The sequence below is a fragment of the Dipodomys merriami genome, unplaced genomic scaffold, assembly GCF_024711535.1.
Source record: "Dipodomys merriami isolate MVZ:Mamm:240054 unplaced genomic scaffold, mDipMer1.0.p SCAF_42, whole genome shotgun sequence".
Taxonomy (NCBI): domain Eukaryota; kingdom Metazoa; phylum Chordata; class Mammalia; order Rodentia; family Heteromyidae; genus Dipodomys; species Dipodomys merriami.
Window position 1 is genome coordinate 12,172,203 of NW_027205826.1, and position 16,108 is coordinate 12,188,310.

General features: G+C 38.2%; 1 protein-coding gene and 1 long non-coding RNA gene across 4 annotated transcripts in view; one reads left to right on the forward strand and one right to left on the reverse strand.

Annotated features, from left to right (window-relative positions):
• The window catches only part of Ankfn1 (ankyrin repeat and fibronectin type III domain containing 1), a 328,779-nt gene that overhangs the window by 217,355 nt on the left and 95,316 nt on the right, over positions 1-16,108 (reverse strand). For both annotated transcript variants that reach the window (XM_069993244.1, XM_069993243.1), the window contains exon 2: positions 14,292-14,332. The gene's annotated coding sequence lies outside the window, so the exon portion shown is untranslated. The remainder of the gene's footprint in view (positions 1-14,291; positions 14,333-16,108) is intronic.
• Positions 1-16,108, forward strand: part of LOC138807461 (uncharacterized) — a 426,938-nt gene that overhangs the window by 216,841 nt on the left and 193,989 nt on the right. The window lies entirely within an intron of this gene.

Below are 16,108 nucleotides of genomic sequence, written 5' to 3' on the forward strand. Positions count from 1 at the left end.
CTGACTTTGGGGTGTATCATGTCCCTCTTTCCTAAGCAATGACTTACCATCTCTAGAGGTATTTTATACATGACCAATTAGAGGATACTGTGCTACTCAATTCTTCTCCAGAATTAACAGTAGGAAAAAAAAAACCTGCTTATCTAGACATTTCATAGGCAGCAAGTAAGATCCAATATCCATTATCTATGATGGATTCACATTAGATGAAACATATCAAGGCTAAGTTAGAAGGCAAGGAGAATAGAATGTAACAGTTTCGTTTAGTTTTAACATGATCTGAAGAAGAGGACATAAATAAAGGGGAAATGATGGATTTTTAACTCTAATGGACTTGAGCTTAACTTTAGTTCTATCATTTTCTTCTTAAATGTTACTTTGGTGTAGCTGACCTTCAATTTCTTCTGTCAAGTACTAATAGTAAGATTAAATCAAACAATTAAGAAAAGTGTATATAAAATATAGTTTAATGCTTGATTCATAATAAATACACAATAGCAATAAATGCTAATATTTGCTACTGTATAGCATTGTATATACTTTTGAAATATGATCCAAGTGTTGTCTGGCTTGGGATTGTGAAATATCTATATCTTACTTTCAGTACAGATTGTGCTCAATTTCTATAAGCTAAGCTTTTGAAGTACCTCCCTTTTAATATATTAAATATTAAAATCCTCAAATTTCCTGTCTTGTGGTCAAATTCAGACTTGTGACTTAGTTTACCAAATAATCATTTCAAGTGTCTTTATATAGTGTTGCTTGTCAACCAGGGTTGGTAACAATGCTGTTTCCATTTGCAAAGTGGAACTTATTTGTCAGTTATTAGAGTGATTTATTTTCTCTTATTGTTCCTGATATATATGGTTGTATGGATAAATGTAGACTTAAGTACTTGAATACTGTGCTCAGAATGGTAGATCCTTGACCTTGCTTTGAAGTTCTTCTGAAACAAACTGGTTAACAATGTGTTGTAAATATTCTCAGGTAAGCTGACTGACACATGAAGCTTGTGTGTTGGAGAAGTAACTATAGATTTTCTAACATTAAGTTTATGGGTGGAGATTTCTTTATGTACGACTACTTTTTCACATTTGTGGATTGGATTTTAGCTTGATCATTATTGATAAATCATAGAAATCTAAGAAAACAGGCCATATTTCTCAGAGATATGCTTGAAAGAAGGAAGTTTCTATTTCCTTCTGGAATTCAAACAGCATCTATGACAGCAGTGATCATGTCAGAAAAATCAGTGTTCTGGTTGACACCTGCCCATTTTCATTAATAAAAATAAAGCATTTCTTTTTCATTAATTATTTGTTTAATAGGATAAAGTTTTTCATCACATGAGTTGAGGGAGGAAGAGTGGAAACTGTAAAGAAAGTAATAAGAAAAGATCTGAAACCAAATGAGTTCCACAAACATAGCTGAGCAACTTTGGAGCAGGAGCTGCAGCCACTGATTTCAGTTACAGAAGTAGGTTGGTGACTGACATTATTACGTGCTATCTATCTATCTATCTATCTATCTATCTATCTATCTATCTATCTATCTATCTATCTATCTATCTATCATATATATATTGATCTCCTTGAAGACAGTAGTAGTTCTTGAGGACAAATGATACAAACACTGCTATGAATGAGGAAGATTTGTTCCAAGCAGGCAGATAAGGAAGTAGACTCCTATCTGAATAGCATATGTCTCAAATTCCCTCTTTCCTCCACCTTCCCCATCCCTCCTCCCTCCCTCAATTTCTTCCCACTATCCTTCTCTTTCCCTCTCCTTCTTCCCTCTCTCTTTCCCTTTCCTTACATCCCTCCCTCTCCATCCCCTTCTCCCTCAATCTCTTACCCACTTGTTTTTATCTCTTCTCCCTCCATTCTTCCCTTCCACTTCCCCCAGTCCCTCCAACTTCTTTCTCCCATTTTCTTTCTCTCCTTCCCTCCCCTTCATTACCTTTCCTTCCTTTCCCCTCCTTCTCTTCCTGCCTCCCTCCCTCTTTTGTAGCAGTATGGTGGCTTGAATTCTGGCCTCACACTTGCAATGCAGTAGCTTTGTCACTTGAGCCATAGCTCCGTCGCCTTTTGTTTATTTTTGAAGTAGAGTCTGGCTGTATACCTAGGCCAGACAAGGTTGTGATCCTCTCCTTTGTGCTTCCTTGTGTCCCTGGGGATGAAAGGCATGCATGCCTCATCTAAGCATTGAGTGAAATGGAGACTCTGGAACTTTGAGGCCCAGGCTGGCCTCAAATTGTGATTACCCGATTTCTGCATGTCAAATATTAGGATTACAGGCTTGAACCACCTTGCCTGGCCTCAAATTCTATTTCTAATTCAGATTAGAATCACCTTGCAACTACTACTGACTTTCCCCTTCATTTTATTAGAGCAGATGATGCTGTGGAGAGATAGAAATGAGCAACATTGATTGCAGATGCCTCTTTGGGGACAAATGACATACATAGCTACAAGATTTTTATCTTGACAGGCATGATCATTTTCACTTGGATCAGAGGAAGAGAACCATCTGCTTTTTTCACTCTGACCTTTGAGTAGGTTGATACTGCCTGTCTTTTCTTTTAATAAATTGCATCAAAGCCCTCCTATTAAACTAATCCATAAAACATGACCTAGTACTGTAGAAAAAAAAAGTTACCAGCACATCTCTGGAAGGTCTGTGTAGACATTTCAGAATAGAAGTCAGAGTCTCATTTCCCTAGAGAGGCGCTTTTCTCTTGATAGTATCTCCTAGCTTTCACTCTATTTACTCTTCATTTTAATGACACAGTTAAAATGCATGCTTCTACTTTAAAACATTGTAAATGCAACGATCCTTTGTATACAGATACAGTTGCTTTAAGATTGACCATCAGATTTTAAATGTTACTGACAAAATTTCAGAATCACAGTGAAGTTATAGTTTGTGCAGGATTCAGACTTGAAAGTTATTGTGGAAGGTAAACATTGTTGATGATCAGAATTAATAAGGAAAGTTCCCTAGTTGTACATAAAAAGCACTAGGGAACTAGTGTGTGCAATACAAGCTGTATACAGGAAAGATCACTGCTGAGCAGCAAAGGAGTACTAGCTTGTGTTCAAGCGCCATGAGGTTAAATATACATACACATACATACACATGCACATGCATGCATGCACATTACATGCACCAGGTTTGCTTCACAATTGCTAAGCTTGTCACTATGATGATGGCAAAGGGCAGGAAATGAATTGCCTTCCTACCCGTGGACTCCTGCCTGTGCCTACCAGATAGTTACTGAGTGGGATGGGGGGAAAATTCCTTCCAGTTTCAGTTATTTTTCTTTTTCCTCTTTTGCCGAATGTAAGATAGCTACATTTACATATAGTAAGTAGGAACTATTGAATATTAGAATTAAAAATACAGTAAGTGTTTCGTTAGAGCTATAACCAACAAAATCCAAGGGGCTACATAAGTAAATCAAAACTTATTGGTTAATTTATGTATTTTAGAAAGCCTCTTTAGGGAATGCATGTGGAGACTTTAAAAATCTTAACAACCAAGACTAAGAACATTGGTCGAAATTAGAACAGAAGAAAAGTTGGCAGCTGAAAGGTCCTTCTTTAGGTTCAGCCATTCCAAACACAAAGCAGGGCTCTAAATTGAGGGATAAGCTCTCTAGAGGTCCAAGTTGAAACTCTGGGAAACTCTGTTATTTCTCTATACCCAGATATTGTAGATCTCACCACTCTGCTGAGGATATTTGTACCCAGTGACAATCACCTGCTGCTGGCAGGCATTTTGCCAGGATTTGTGAATGACACAGCATCTAATCTCTTGTATGAACATCCAAACATTGTGAAGATGAATCATAATGCCACTTACTCATTCAGCTTTCTTATTTCTTGGTATTGAGACAACTCCTCTGAACTAGGTAATTTCATTTTGTACTTTTGGGTTTTTCAAAGCAGCCAGAAGAAAGAAAGACAAATGGACTGAACATTGTTAATACAGACACAGTGAGCATGGTTAATACAGTGGATAGAAGATTGCTCCAGAATGTAAGAACACAGATATAAGGAACAGGGTCAAGCAGCTAGAGAAATAACACAAGTTTCATACACATACAAAGGCAAAGGTAGTTTTAAGTGGAATGTTGGAAAACGTGATTTTAACTAAGGGAAATAAAATCTAATTAATTATATTGAACTGGATTTGGAGAAAGGTCTTATTAATAGATCAGCATGTGTCCTAAATAAGTGGAGAGTCTGGCTTATTGAAGCCAGAATTTAATAGTTATCTTTACCACTGTCCCAAGCATATGCATGAATATGAATGCCATTTCTGAGTCTCCTCAACACTAAACTTTTAATTATAATTGAGGTTTTGATATAGTTTTTCCTTCAAGGACAATATACTAACTTACCCAACTATGTAAATCTATTTAGCAGTTGAAATTTGGCATTGTATGGGGCTAGGAAGGTGGCTCAGTGGTAGAGCGCTTGCCTTGCATGCTCGAGGCCCTGGGTTCAATTCCTCAGCACCACGTAAGCAAAAAGAAAAAAGCCGGAAATGGTGCTGTGGCTGAAGTGGTAGAGCGCTAGCCTTGAGCTGAAGAGCTGAGGGACAGCGCCCAGGCCCAGAGTTCAGGCCCCATGACCGGACCCCCCCCCCCAAAAAAAAGAAAAAAATTTGGCATTGTGGTTGATATATCAGTCATTTGTGAATTCATTTATTTAGTAGGAGTCAATCCCCCTTACTTCTCTTTTGGAATGCTTCTGAGATGAATGATCTAAGTTTATAAAAAGAGGTTTCCAGAAATTAGCACCCAAAGAGGCTGAAGATACTCATGCTGCATAATTTTGAGACACTGAGACAGTTTCTTTTGGATGTGGTGTTCTGTACCGCCCTTCAGGGATTCCCATTGCAAATGTCACAGAAAGATGTTCCCTTAGAGTCAGTCTTCTCTTTTTGCCTCCTCCCCTGGAATCGAAGCGGCCTGAGTGCATGGCCAGAGTCGTCCCTCTTTAGTGACTTTTCTTTACCAAGCCTACAAAGCACAGCCTCTGAGACAAAGTACACATTTGGTATAAATTCTTGAAATCAGTGAGTTGACGTATAGTAGATGTGAGTGGAGAAGGAAAACATCATCCACAGTACTGACAGCTACTACTTCCTTCCAGCCACCCTTCTGCATTCCATGTGTGCCTCGCAGAACCTTCTCTAACATCTTACCTAGTTCTCACTCTGCTGCTCCTACTCACATTTCCTGATAAGCTTCTGGCAGACCTCTGGGACCTGCCTACTTCTCTGCCCCAGGACAAGGGAGACTCACGCAATTGCATAAGTCTTCAAATGCACAGAATTATACAACCTGGCAGTTTTACATTTTAATTTAAAAACCTTAATTTAAAAACCTTACCTTCTTTTTTTGAAGTACAAATGGAGATCAAAACTGCAATTTCAGTGTAGTTTAAATGCATATTTATACATAATTTTTAAAATAAATATATTCATTTAAGCACTTTTTCCTGAATTGGTTCCTATGATGAGAAGTAGTTCCCAACTCTCCCAGTCCCCTAACAATAACTAGTCTAGTTCATTGATCCAGCAGCTTCTGTAATGTTTGTTGAATTTTACATAAGCCAGTCCTACTTTGAGCGTCCAAATCACACCATGTCTTCTCATCTTTTCCCAATTCTACTTTGTCTAGCTGTTCCAGGGCATGTATGACTAGCTTCATATTGGAGGTGCCCTAGTTTTGCCACATTGTGGTCTTTTCCCTAAGTGTGAGATTCTCTTTCTTCCTACCCCTGTGAATGGTAAGTGGCAATGCGAAGTTAATATGTGATTCCCTTCCAATTGTCTGGGATGTTCTTATGAGTCCTCAGCTTCCTGCTTAGGCTTTGTTTTGCGTTTGGTTTATTCCTGTTGCCACAAGTAGCTGGCTAAGCACTTGGCCCCAAGCACAGGACACCTGGTATTCATGTCCTGCCTTAGCTTACTGAGCACTTGGCTTTGGAGGGCTGCTGTCTTAGAGTCATTCCAATCATTCTGGAAGTGGTTGTGTTAAACTGCTCCATCTGGATGCTGACATGACAGCATTTGGGAGATAAAAACAAGATGGAACAGGCTCAATAAATTAGGAATCCACCAAATTAGGAATCTATCTGTGAAATTCCTAATATACATTTACCATGCATCCAATTGTTTGGGATCTGTCTGTGAAATTCCTAATATGACCTCAAGCAATATTTTTGTGTGTTTTAGTGCCATAAAACATCAGTGGAGGAGCAAAAGTGTTCAACACGTTTATATAACAACCCCAGCAGACAGCACAAGTGAAATCATGGGTAGAAACAGAAGCAGTCGAGGCTATCCTACTTGTGAACTAGTTTTCCATTCTTTGGTTTTTGATAGCATTCTATTTCTTACAGAGCTTTCCAGGTCCAGGTAGCCTAAGGTCAAAATAAGCTTTGTTTTCCATTTATGAATTTTACCAAATATCTACCTTCTAGCAAGTCTCTCTTTCTATTTTCTCTTAACTTGAGCCTCTGATCCTTGCAGTCTAAAGTCTTTGAGTTAATAATAATACTGAAGAGTAAGATGTTTTTCATCATAAGAAATGTGGGAAATGGCTTCTGGAGTCATAGCAAACTCATCTTTGCCCAAACTCTGAAATAGTTACAAAATAATTTGTAACCTGGGAAAAATCCCCTTGTAAACATTCACAGTCATAGTTCAAGATCTTCTTCCCACTCCTACCCCCACTGCTGTGTTAAGAGGAAAGACAAGTGTCATGCTAAGAGAGGGTTTGTATTGGTTTACAAGGAGCAATTGTTAGACTTTAGAAAATTGTAAGCCATTTGCTAAACACAGACATTCTTAAAAATTAAATTACATAAATTCACAGTTACATAACTTACCTTAAAAAGAAAGGAAACAAATGCTCAAAATTCATTGTTTCATAATTATGTTGCTACATTTTATCACTTATGGCTTTTATTTATTTTTTTTGATATATTGAAATATATAAAGGTATGCCACTGAATGTCCTTCTAATTCTATATCTGGTGATATATTGGTGGCCATAGTGGGACATTTATGCCACAGAAATGGGCAGATACTACAAATCAGTGTTTGGTTATTTTGTTGACTATATAGATTTATGGAAGATAATGTGTGAATTGATCATAATATAGATTAAACAAAAAGACTTTTCTCTCTATAGCAATTATGTTATAAATAGCACAGAAATTTGAGGAACTGATGCAACTGTCTTAAAAAACATTTATTTAGTGTGTGTGCAGAGGGCTTGAAGGGTACACTTATGTCAATGTCATAGTCTTTGTTGTTTTAGTTTTGTCTTGATCACTCTTATTGACAGAAAATCCTCTTACCGACAGAAAACCAACCACTGTTACATGGAAACTATATTCATTCATTCATTATGGCCATAGTTACAGATGCAAAACATAAGAGAAAAAAATGTGTCCTGTGTGAACTAGTTAGCTGAATGGAGTTTATAATAATGGTGTTGCTTATTTTATTATTTGTAAGTTTTATGCTATATGTTGGTCATCTCAGTAAGCCTTATAATGAACACATAAATACAGATGGAATAATAAACTGACTAGTGGCATAACAATTTGGAGTGGGCCTGAGTATGAGAAAAGAGGTAATGTGGAATAAAGCAAACAGAGTAAGTTTTAGTATTTATAGTAGAAGAGGAGAGAGGGAAGATTGGATAGTGACCAGGAGTAATTCAGGTAAAAAAGACGTTTGGAATACTTTGTTGTGGAAGGTCATATAGTTCCCTTTTGAAAGACTTTCATAAACATTCATTTTGTTTCATCTTTTAGACATTTGTATTTCTTTCACATGAATTTAGATGCAAGAAGTAGTCATCTTAAAGTCATATTAGCATTTCAATTATAAAATTATGATTTGAGGTCTATATGTTTGTGTGAACAAGTTCTGCCTAACTTCATTAGGATAGGGTGTCAACTCCTATCTGGAGAATAGCAATAAAAGCAACAACAGTGTAACTATTAGCACTGTAGATTATTTTTCATAATGCCATTTTTTCTATATTTCTTATTTGGATCAGACGTCTTAATCACCTATGTCATGTTATATATATTGGAAACAGACTCACAGAGATCATATAATATGCTCTCTAGAACATACCTAAATCCAGTATGATTACAATCCAGGTAATGTATCCCTGGAGGCCCCACTGTTAGTTCTTTCTGTAATGGTAAAATTAGCCTTAATTTTTAATGGGAACTGATATCAGATAAAGGTAGGTCTCTGTAAGGGTGTTGGAAAGCTGACCAGTATCTGATTTTTGTTGATGCAGTTAATAAATGCATTTACCAAGCATCCAATTGTTCAGGAGAATGTCATGAACTTTTCAGAACAGATAAAGATGAATAAAACATGGTTCTATCTTTGAGGAGCTTAAAATCCAGGTATGTATTTTTTAAATCAATATCTGAGTGACATCAAGAGGTGATTAGGACTGGGACAGAGTTTTAAAGAATTAGAATTTAAAAGCTCCTCCTAGTTTCCATGAATATTCTGAAACTAATATGGGTTACAGGACTACATGGAAGTAAAGATTTGCATATTATTTAAGACCAAGTGTAGATGTACAGGACAGAGAAAATCTGCTTTTGTAGCAGCTTTTATATAACCCAGCTAAAGATTTTAGGATTAATCTTGAAACTAAAATGCTGCTAAAACTTGTGATGTGCTCTTGGGGTGAAGTAATAGAAATAACACATCTGGAAGGAGAGTTTTGTTTTGTTTTGTTTTGCTCTGGAGCTATGTAATGCTTAGCCATCTCTGTAGTATCCTTTTTGGTTCCGGCTGTAACATTTTAAGAGGGACATTGAAAAAGGCAACTGGGATAAATGGAAAAGGATAGTTTCGTTTCACCCTGTCTTGACGGATGGCTGAAGGACTAGGATGTTTAGCCTGGACAAGGAAGACTCAGAGAGTGCATGGGATCAGATTCCAAAATATTTGGAGGGTTGTCATGTGGAAGACGGAGTCAATTCTTCTGAGCTGCTCCAGAAGGCAAAACCAGCACAAATGACCTGAAGCCACAGGAGGTTATCTTGGGTTAGGAAAGGACAGGAGATGTTGAGTATTTCAAAAGTGGATTGGGTCACCTTGTGACACAGGGTAAGGTCTCTAGGAGAGGATGCTGTGAAGAAGACAGGCTTGTGGGGTAGGCTGTTGAACGATATCATGTTGAATGCCATGATTTAAGATTTCTTAATAGAACAATTCCCTAACACACACACACACACACACACACACACACACACACACGTGCGCACACACACACGTGCGCACACACACACATGTGCGCACACACACACGTGCGCACACACACACAGCATGTATCATCAATACAGAAGGCAGTGCCATTTAGGTCATGACAAAAGAAAAAATCTGTGGTCTTTGTACATGGAAAGTGGATGATCAGCAGGCGTACGTCCTGAGAATACAATCTGTGCAGCACAGAGAATCACTTTAATATAAAGAAATGAGCAGAGAAGGAATACAGCTTTAAATCCTTCAGCGCAGTGCTTAGCAGCCATAAGAAAGCAAACAGAATCTGCAAAGCCAGAGTCATCCAGAGGTGATGAATAGAGACAGAACAAATCACTCTGCCTGGATAAATGCTGTGCCCAAACCTCTTCTGTAAAGAACATTTTAGCCATGGGGAAGGAGGAGTAAAGGCAACCAGAATATGGACAAAACGTTTCTTGTGAATAGATCTTGATCTAATTCTTATAAAACAAGTAAGTATAATTGACAGTTGAACACTAAGAGACATAATATTTAAAGAAAATTTTTACCAGAGGAGGTTAGGTGAGGCAGATCCCCTGGATAAACCTGCTCTAGGCATGTTGAATACAGGGAAGAAAAGAGAAGGGACTGATGTTATAACTCCAGTCACAGTGAACAATCAAGAACTTAGGGGAACAGCTCTTTGCCCACCTGATGAGAGTCCTTATCCACATAAAATCTAGTTATAGTCATGCAGTTTATTACAAGTTATTTCTTCCTTCCAAATAACCAACTTCTACTAGTCTCCAGCATTCTTTCTGACTTATTAACATTTCCTTCTTTTTCTGGAGCAGTTAGAGCCCTGGGGAGTCTCTTTCCCGCCCCCCCCCCCCACCTCAGTCCCTCCAGTGGGGCATTGAATGAGAGCCAGGGTGTTGTCTGTGTAAAGAGAAATTGCAAAACCACAAATTGCAGAAAATCATTACTGCCAAAAATCGAAAGGAACACACAATATCACTATGCCTCTTAAAAAGCAATTGCGCATTTTACAGGCCTCTGGATAATTCAGGTTTGCTTGGCAACTTTCTCACCCATACCACCCAGAAAGAAGACAGTTCTCCTCTGCCAGAGGCAGGGGTCCTGAGGAATATGGGTAGTAGAACAAACAAAAAATTGGTGTCAGTCTGTGTGGGGTAGAGATTTGGATGATAGGGTTCTGTTTGCCACCATGTACAGTAGTGATTTTAAGACCAGACTCTCCCCCTTTCTCCCTCCCCCCACCCACCCCGACTACGACAGGTAGAGCCTTCAATGGTCTAAACTATCCCTTACACATCCAAGAGAGTCTCTGTGCTCTTGGATAATCTTATGTAGTTATCCTAAGAACCCTTTGAAGGAGTCAAGGAAAAATGTCTTCCTCCTAACAATAAAGAAACTAACAGTATCACAGTCTCAAAGTCACACCACTTCTGCGAGTACACTAGACCTTAGCCATGAGCCTCCCCCCCCCCTTTTTTTGTTGGTCATGGGTCTTGAATTCTGTGCCTAGACACTGTCCCTCAGCTCTTTAGTTCAAGGCTTGTGCTCTACCACTTGAGCCACAGTACCACTTCTGGTTTTCTGGTGGTTTACTGGAGATAAGGGTTTCATGGCTTTTCTTGCCCAGGCTGGCTTTGAACCGTGATCCTCAGATCTCAGCCTCCTGAGTTGGATTATAGGCATGAGCCACTGGCGCCTGGCATTTCCCCTCGTTTTTCTTTTGGTAGTACTGGGGTCTCTAACCCTATCTCTCACTTGGTGAGAAGGTTCTCTACCACTTGAGCCATGCCTCGAATCCTCTTTGCCTTAGCTATTTTTCAGATAAGAGTCTTGCTTTTATATAGGCTGACCTCAGACCTCAGACTTCTATCCATATTTTCTATATATGTAATGTCACAACACCTGGTTTGTTTATGGAGATGGTGGTCTAGCTATCTTTTTGCCCATTCTGGCTTAAAAATGTAATCCCCATGATTTCTGCCTCTCAAGAACAAGGAATACAAGCATGTGCCACCGAACATGGCTACTTTTGAGTATCTTTCCATGGCTTAGCCCTATTTCTCTGTGAGTAACACTAAGTAGTCCTCTTTCTATGAGGATGTGGTTTTACCTGTCCCCTACCTATCTCCAAGACCTTCACTTAGACATTTTCCAGTCAATACAAGGCTGAGCCTTGTGGAACGGACTCTGACTGGTATAGTACAGTCATCATTGGAACATCAGGCCCACTTCACAGAAGCTGATGAATGATCATCAGAGCAACCCCCACCATCGTTTCTTGATGATTTGAATGTATTTCCTTGACTCCATTGGGTCAGATCTATTGTCCTCCGGTTACTCAGAGTTTGAAAAATTGAATAGACCCATTTTATCTAAATGGCATTGATTTCCAGTGAATGTTTACATGTCAGAACACTCCTAAATAAAACAGGCTGTTCTACCCTATATTCTGTATATCTTTAAGAAAACAATGTGGAAGAAAGGTATAACCTTTTGAACCCTTCAAGGAAAAAGAGCCAAACCCTATCTTTTATTTCAATCTGGGTTATATTTTTAATTTAAAAAGTATGAAATTTTGATAAAGTGGTCATGGGGTTATAGTCATATAGGTTCTTATGCTTGTATATAATGACTTCAAATGCTGCTCTAAATTTCCACTCACTAATCAAACCTGTTAAAATGGTTTTAAAAGTTGGAACAATATGAAAGTGACTAGAAGGAGTGAACTTGATCAAGGTATATTACATACATGTATGGAAATAATGCAATAAAACCCCTTTGTACAACAAATGTATACTAATTTTAAAAACCACAAAAAGACATCATATGCTCTTTGTAACCAAATACTACACAAAATAGTTATAAGGAGAATATCTTTAGCTAGGCTCATGGTTTGTGCTTATAATCCCAATTCCTTGAAAGATGAAGATTTGGAGTATCAAGGCTCCAAGTCAGCCCATGCCAAAAGTTACTGTGATGTCCACTCATTCAACAAGCTGAGAGTGGAGGTTCATGTCTGTTACTACAGCTGTGCAGGAGGGATAAGTAGGAGGATTGTGGTCCAAGGCTGGTCCCAGGCAAATACTCAAGAGCCTTGTTTTTAAAAATAGCCAAAGCACAAAGGACTGTGGTCTTGGCTGAAGTGGTAAGCGCCTACCCAGCAAATGTGAACCTCTTGAGAACCATCAAAAAAAAAAAAGAACAAAAAATCTTAAAAGCAGTCACAGAAGTATCTAGTATATGTAGATGAATAAAAATTGAGTGATAGGTGATTCTCCATCAGAAGCTCTGCATGAAAGACACAAAGTGTCTTTCAAATACTGAAGCTGACAACTTAAAAGCCAGACCCATCAAAAATAACTTTCTAACATGAAGATAAAACATTTTAAATAAAATATAAGTAAATAATTTGCACTTCACCTAGTTTTCACCATGAATATATGCCAACTATATATTAGTATTTAACCTTAGATAATTTAAAACAGTAGTGAAGCTAAATAGACAGTGCTACAAAATATATACAAGAAAATAAATGTAGGCATATATATATATACATACACACACACACACACACACACACACACACATACACACACACACACACACAAATAATATCCCTGTGATAGCACATGATAGGAGGACCCCTTGTAAAATCTAACATGACTTCATTGGGAAAAGCTGCATAAAATATTCGTAACTTGCAGGTGTCTTGATAACACAATAAAGAACAAAGCAATATAATATGGAGCTTGACATTAAAAAATTCCAGTGAATATGTAATACTTTGACATTAAATTTGAATAATTTTGAGAGTGGATGTTCTTGTATGAATACTTGGTATAGAGCAATGGGATACATTATTTTAGGGAGCAAATGAAAAGCATCACCCTGGGAAATCAGTAAAAATGAAGTTTTTCTAGTAGTTCAATTGCATGCATCATTTTCACAGGGGTTGAATGATCCAAAGGAGAATTTATTTGAGCATGTATAGTCTGTATAATTCAAGTGAGATTTTTCTCCATTCCAGTGGGTCTGAGTCTAGCTAAGTGCCTCAGTGACCACTGACATTCACCCTCCACTGGAAACTCTGCTTAAACTGGGAACTGTGAACTGGTGTAGCCTCTATATGTTTCCTGGTTCAACTTTTCTACCTTGTCATGTTGATCTTAACTGTAACGACAGGCAACTGAACCTTAAGAACAACTTTTGCATAGATAAATATATCCCCTGGGCTTTGAACCTGGTATTATCAGCCTATTCCAAAGATAGATTAAATTTTCATAAATGTATATATAGGTGTGTCCATATAGTTGGTTAAAATCACTCAATACATTAAAAAATAAAAGGGAAAAAGTTTCCACTCGCATCAGCAAAACTTTAGAAAACTTAAAACTCCTAGTTCAGACCTATTACAATTTTATCATTCAGAAGAGAAGGTATTTTTAATTTGTGTTTAGACAGTAAGAGTAGCAAAATGAAACAAGCATAATACACTGGAGATTAGTTCTAGAAAGAACACTGCCTTACTGCTATAATACACTAAGGACTTCTTAAGGTGACTACCAAACTGTTAAACAAGAAATGGCCTTTGCCAACATGGTGAGGACCAGCTGGGCAAAGAGCATTAACTTAGCCAGCCATTTGAGAACTGCTGAACATTCAGATGGGTATGATGTTTAAATGAATACACATTAATTCCTTCCCCCACACTTTCATCTAGTTTATTTTAGATGCAGTATTGTTACAACCACAATCAGGTTCGACAGGCTTTGAAAATGGTTTCTAAACTGCTTCGTGATGTTACACCAAATCATTAGTGTAAAATGTTAGCTTCAAACCACCTGTGTTAGTGGAGTCAGGGTTTAAAAATACAGCAAAGAGAGTGAGACGGAGGTCTTAGAGATGAGGGAGTTTTCACAATTACAGTTTAGGAAACTCCATTTGAAGGAGGAAATAAATGTACTTACATTTTGCTGCAAGTAACATGCCTGTCTTTAAAGGGTAGCTTCTGAAACAGAGAAAGGGGGAAACTGTTATAAATTATATAGAAATCAAATGAAAATAAAAACAAAGCATTACATTCCTTTGAAGGTACAGTCATTAGCTGAAAAGTAATGGGAAATGAAGAGGAGAAGAAATAAAGCTGAAACTGCATGGGAGGCAGAGGGGAGAGTCTTCTCACAGGCACTTGGAGCTACAGCCTCCAAAGAAGTCAGCTGACACATCCTATGCATACTCAGTAACCTGGCCTGAATGCCCTGGAATTTCAAGACCGCTTGATGCTCACTGTCTCCCAGGTCCAGTACTGGAGAGGAAGCATGAACAGGTTGGTTGTTTCATTCAGTGGCTTAGACTCATAGCATCTTCTCACTTGTAGTTTGTAGTGATATTGTACCTAGATTTTGAAGGTCCAGTTCTGACATGTTCCATTAAATGAAAGTCCTCTGAAAAATTATAATTTTTCTCAATTCATGCCTATTTGGACAAGTGGATAGTTTTCTTTTCCAAGAAACAGAACAAAAAAAACTGTGGGGCCACATTGAAAGGAGACTTGATTCAATGCCAGCTTTCTCTTTATTCAAGGTGGCAAATAGAAGAACAATTAGACTGTGTCTGTGCTTGGAAAGCAATTTGTTTAGTGTTAGCAGCCCACCAGACAATTCATCTGGCTTCTAAATCCAGTTGCTTTTTTAAAAAAGAATCTATATGGGGGCTGGAAAGGTGGCTCAGTGGTAGAGTGCTTGCCTTGCATGCATAAGGCCCTGGGTTCAATTCTTCAGTACCGCGTAAGCAGAAAAAGCTGGAAGTGGCACTGTGGCTCAACTAGTAGAGCGCTAGCCTTGAGCTGAAGAGCTCAGGGACAGTGCCCAGGCCCAGAGCTCAGGCCCCATGACTGGCAAAAAAAAAGAAAGAATCTACGTGGTTATATTCAAAAAGGTGTCTTTCAGGGAAACAGGTTTATTAGTGGTGGCAGGGAAGTCTCCATGATTGATATGGACTACTATACTTGCATCGAGTGTCCTATGGTTCTAGGTTATCTCTGTGACTAAGCATTCAAACCATGGTATCCTTAGACCTACAGAAAGATCTTGCCACCCACATTGATCTAAGTCTTATTGACCATTTCTGTGAACAATGTTTTTCTAAGCTCTGTCATTTTTCTTAGTATTTGTGTGTCTCTGGAAAATTGATTTAGTTTTCTAAGAGTGATAGAAACACTAGTAGTAGCAATTTCAAAGAGTTGTTTTGAAGGCTAAGATAATAATATAAAATAGTTCAAAGTAATCTCCATATGGGCACTATAGCTGCTGTCTGAAATGTTTCTAAAGGTCCAAGTATTTATGCTTAGCTTTTCGTTTTGGAATTGTTGGGAAGTGGCAGCACCTTTAAGAGGTGGTGCCTAATGGAAAGTCTTTAGATTGGATGTATGTCCTCTGAGAGGAATGAATGGAAGGCTGTTCCCTCACACTTCACTCATGGACCAAATCCTGCATTTTCTCAGATGCATATTACAGCAATGGAAAGTAGTCTAGCACAGTAGGGACTTGATAAATACCACTTGGTGTTGATATTGTTGTTATTATTAGCAGACCAAATTAGGAGATCAGATTAAAAACATGAAACACATCTATGAAATGGGAGTTTGACCATCCAAGTTGTACCATTGTCCCCAGATTTCTCTCCCAGGTTACTTTCTCCCACCTACATTCTTCTAACTGCTTGAGTATAATTCAGTCATCACTCACATAGGGAAATCCCTTAGTGTTTTAGCAAGCCACTGAAT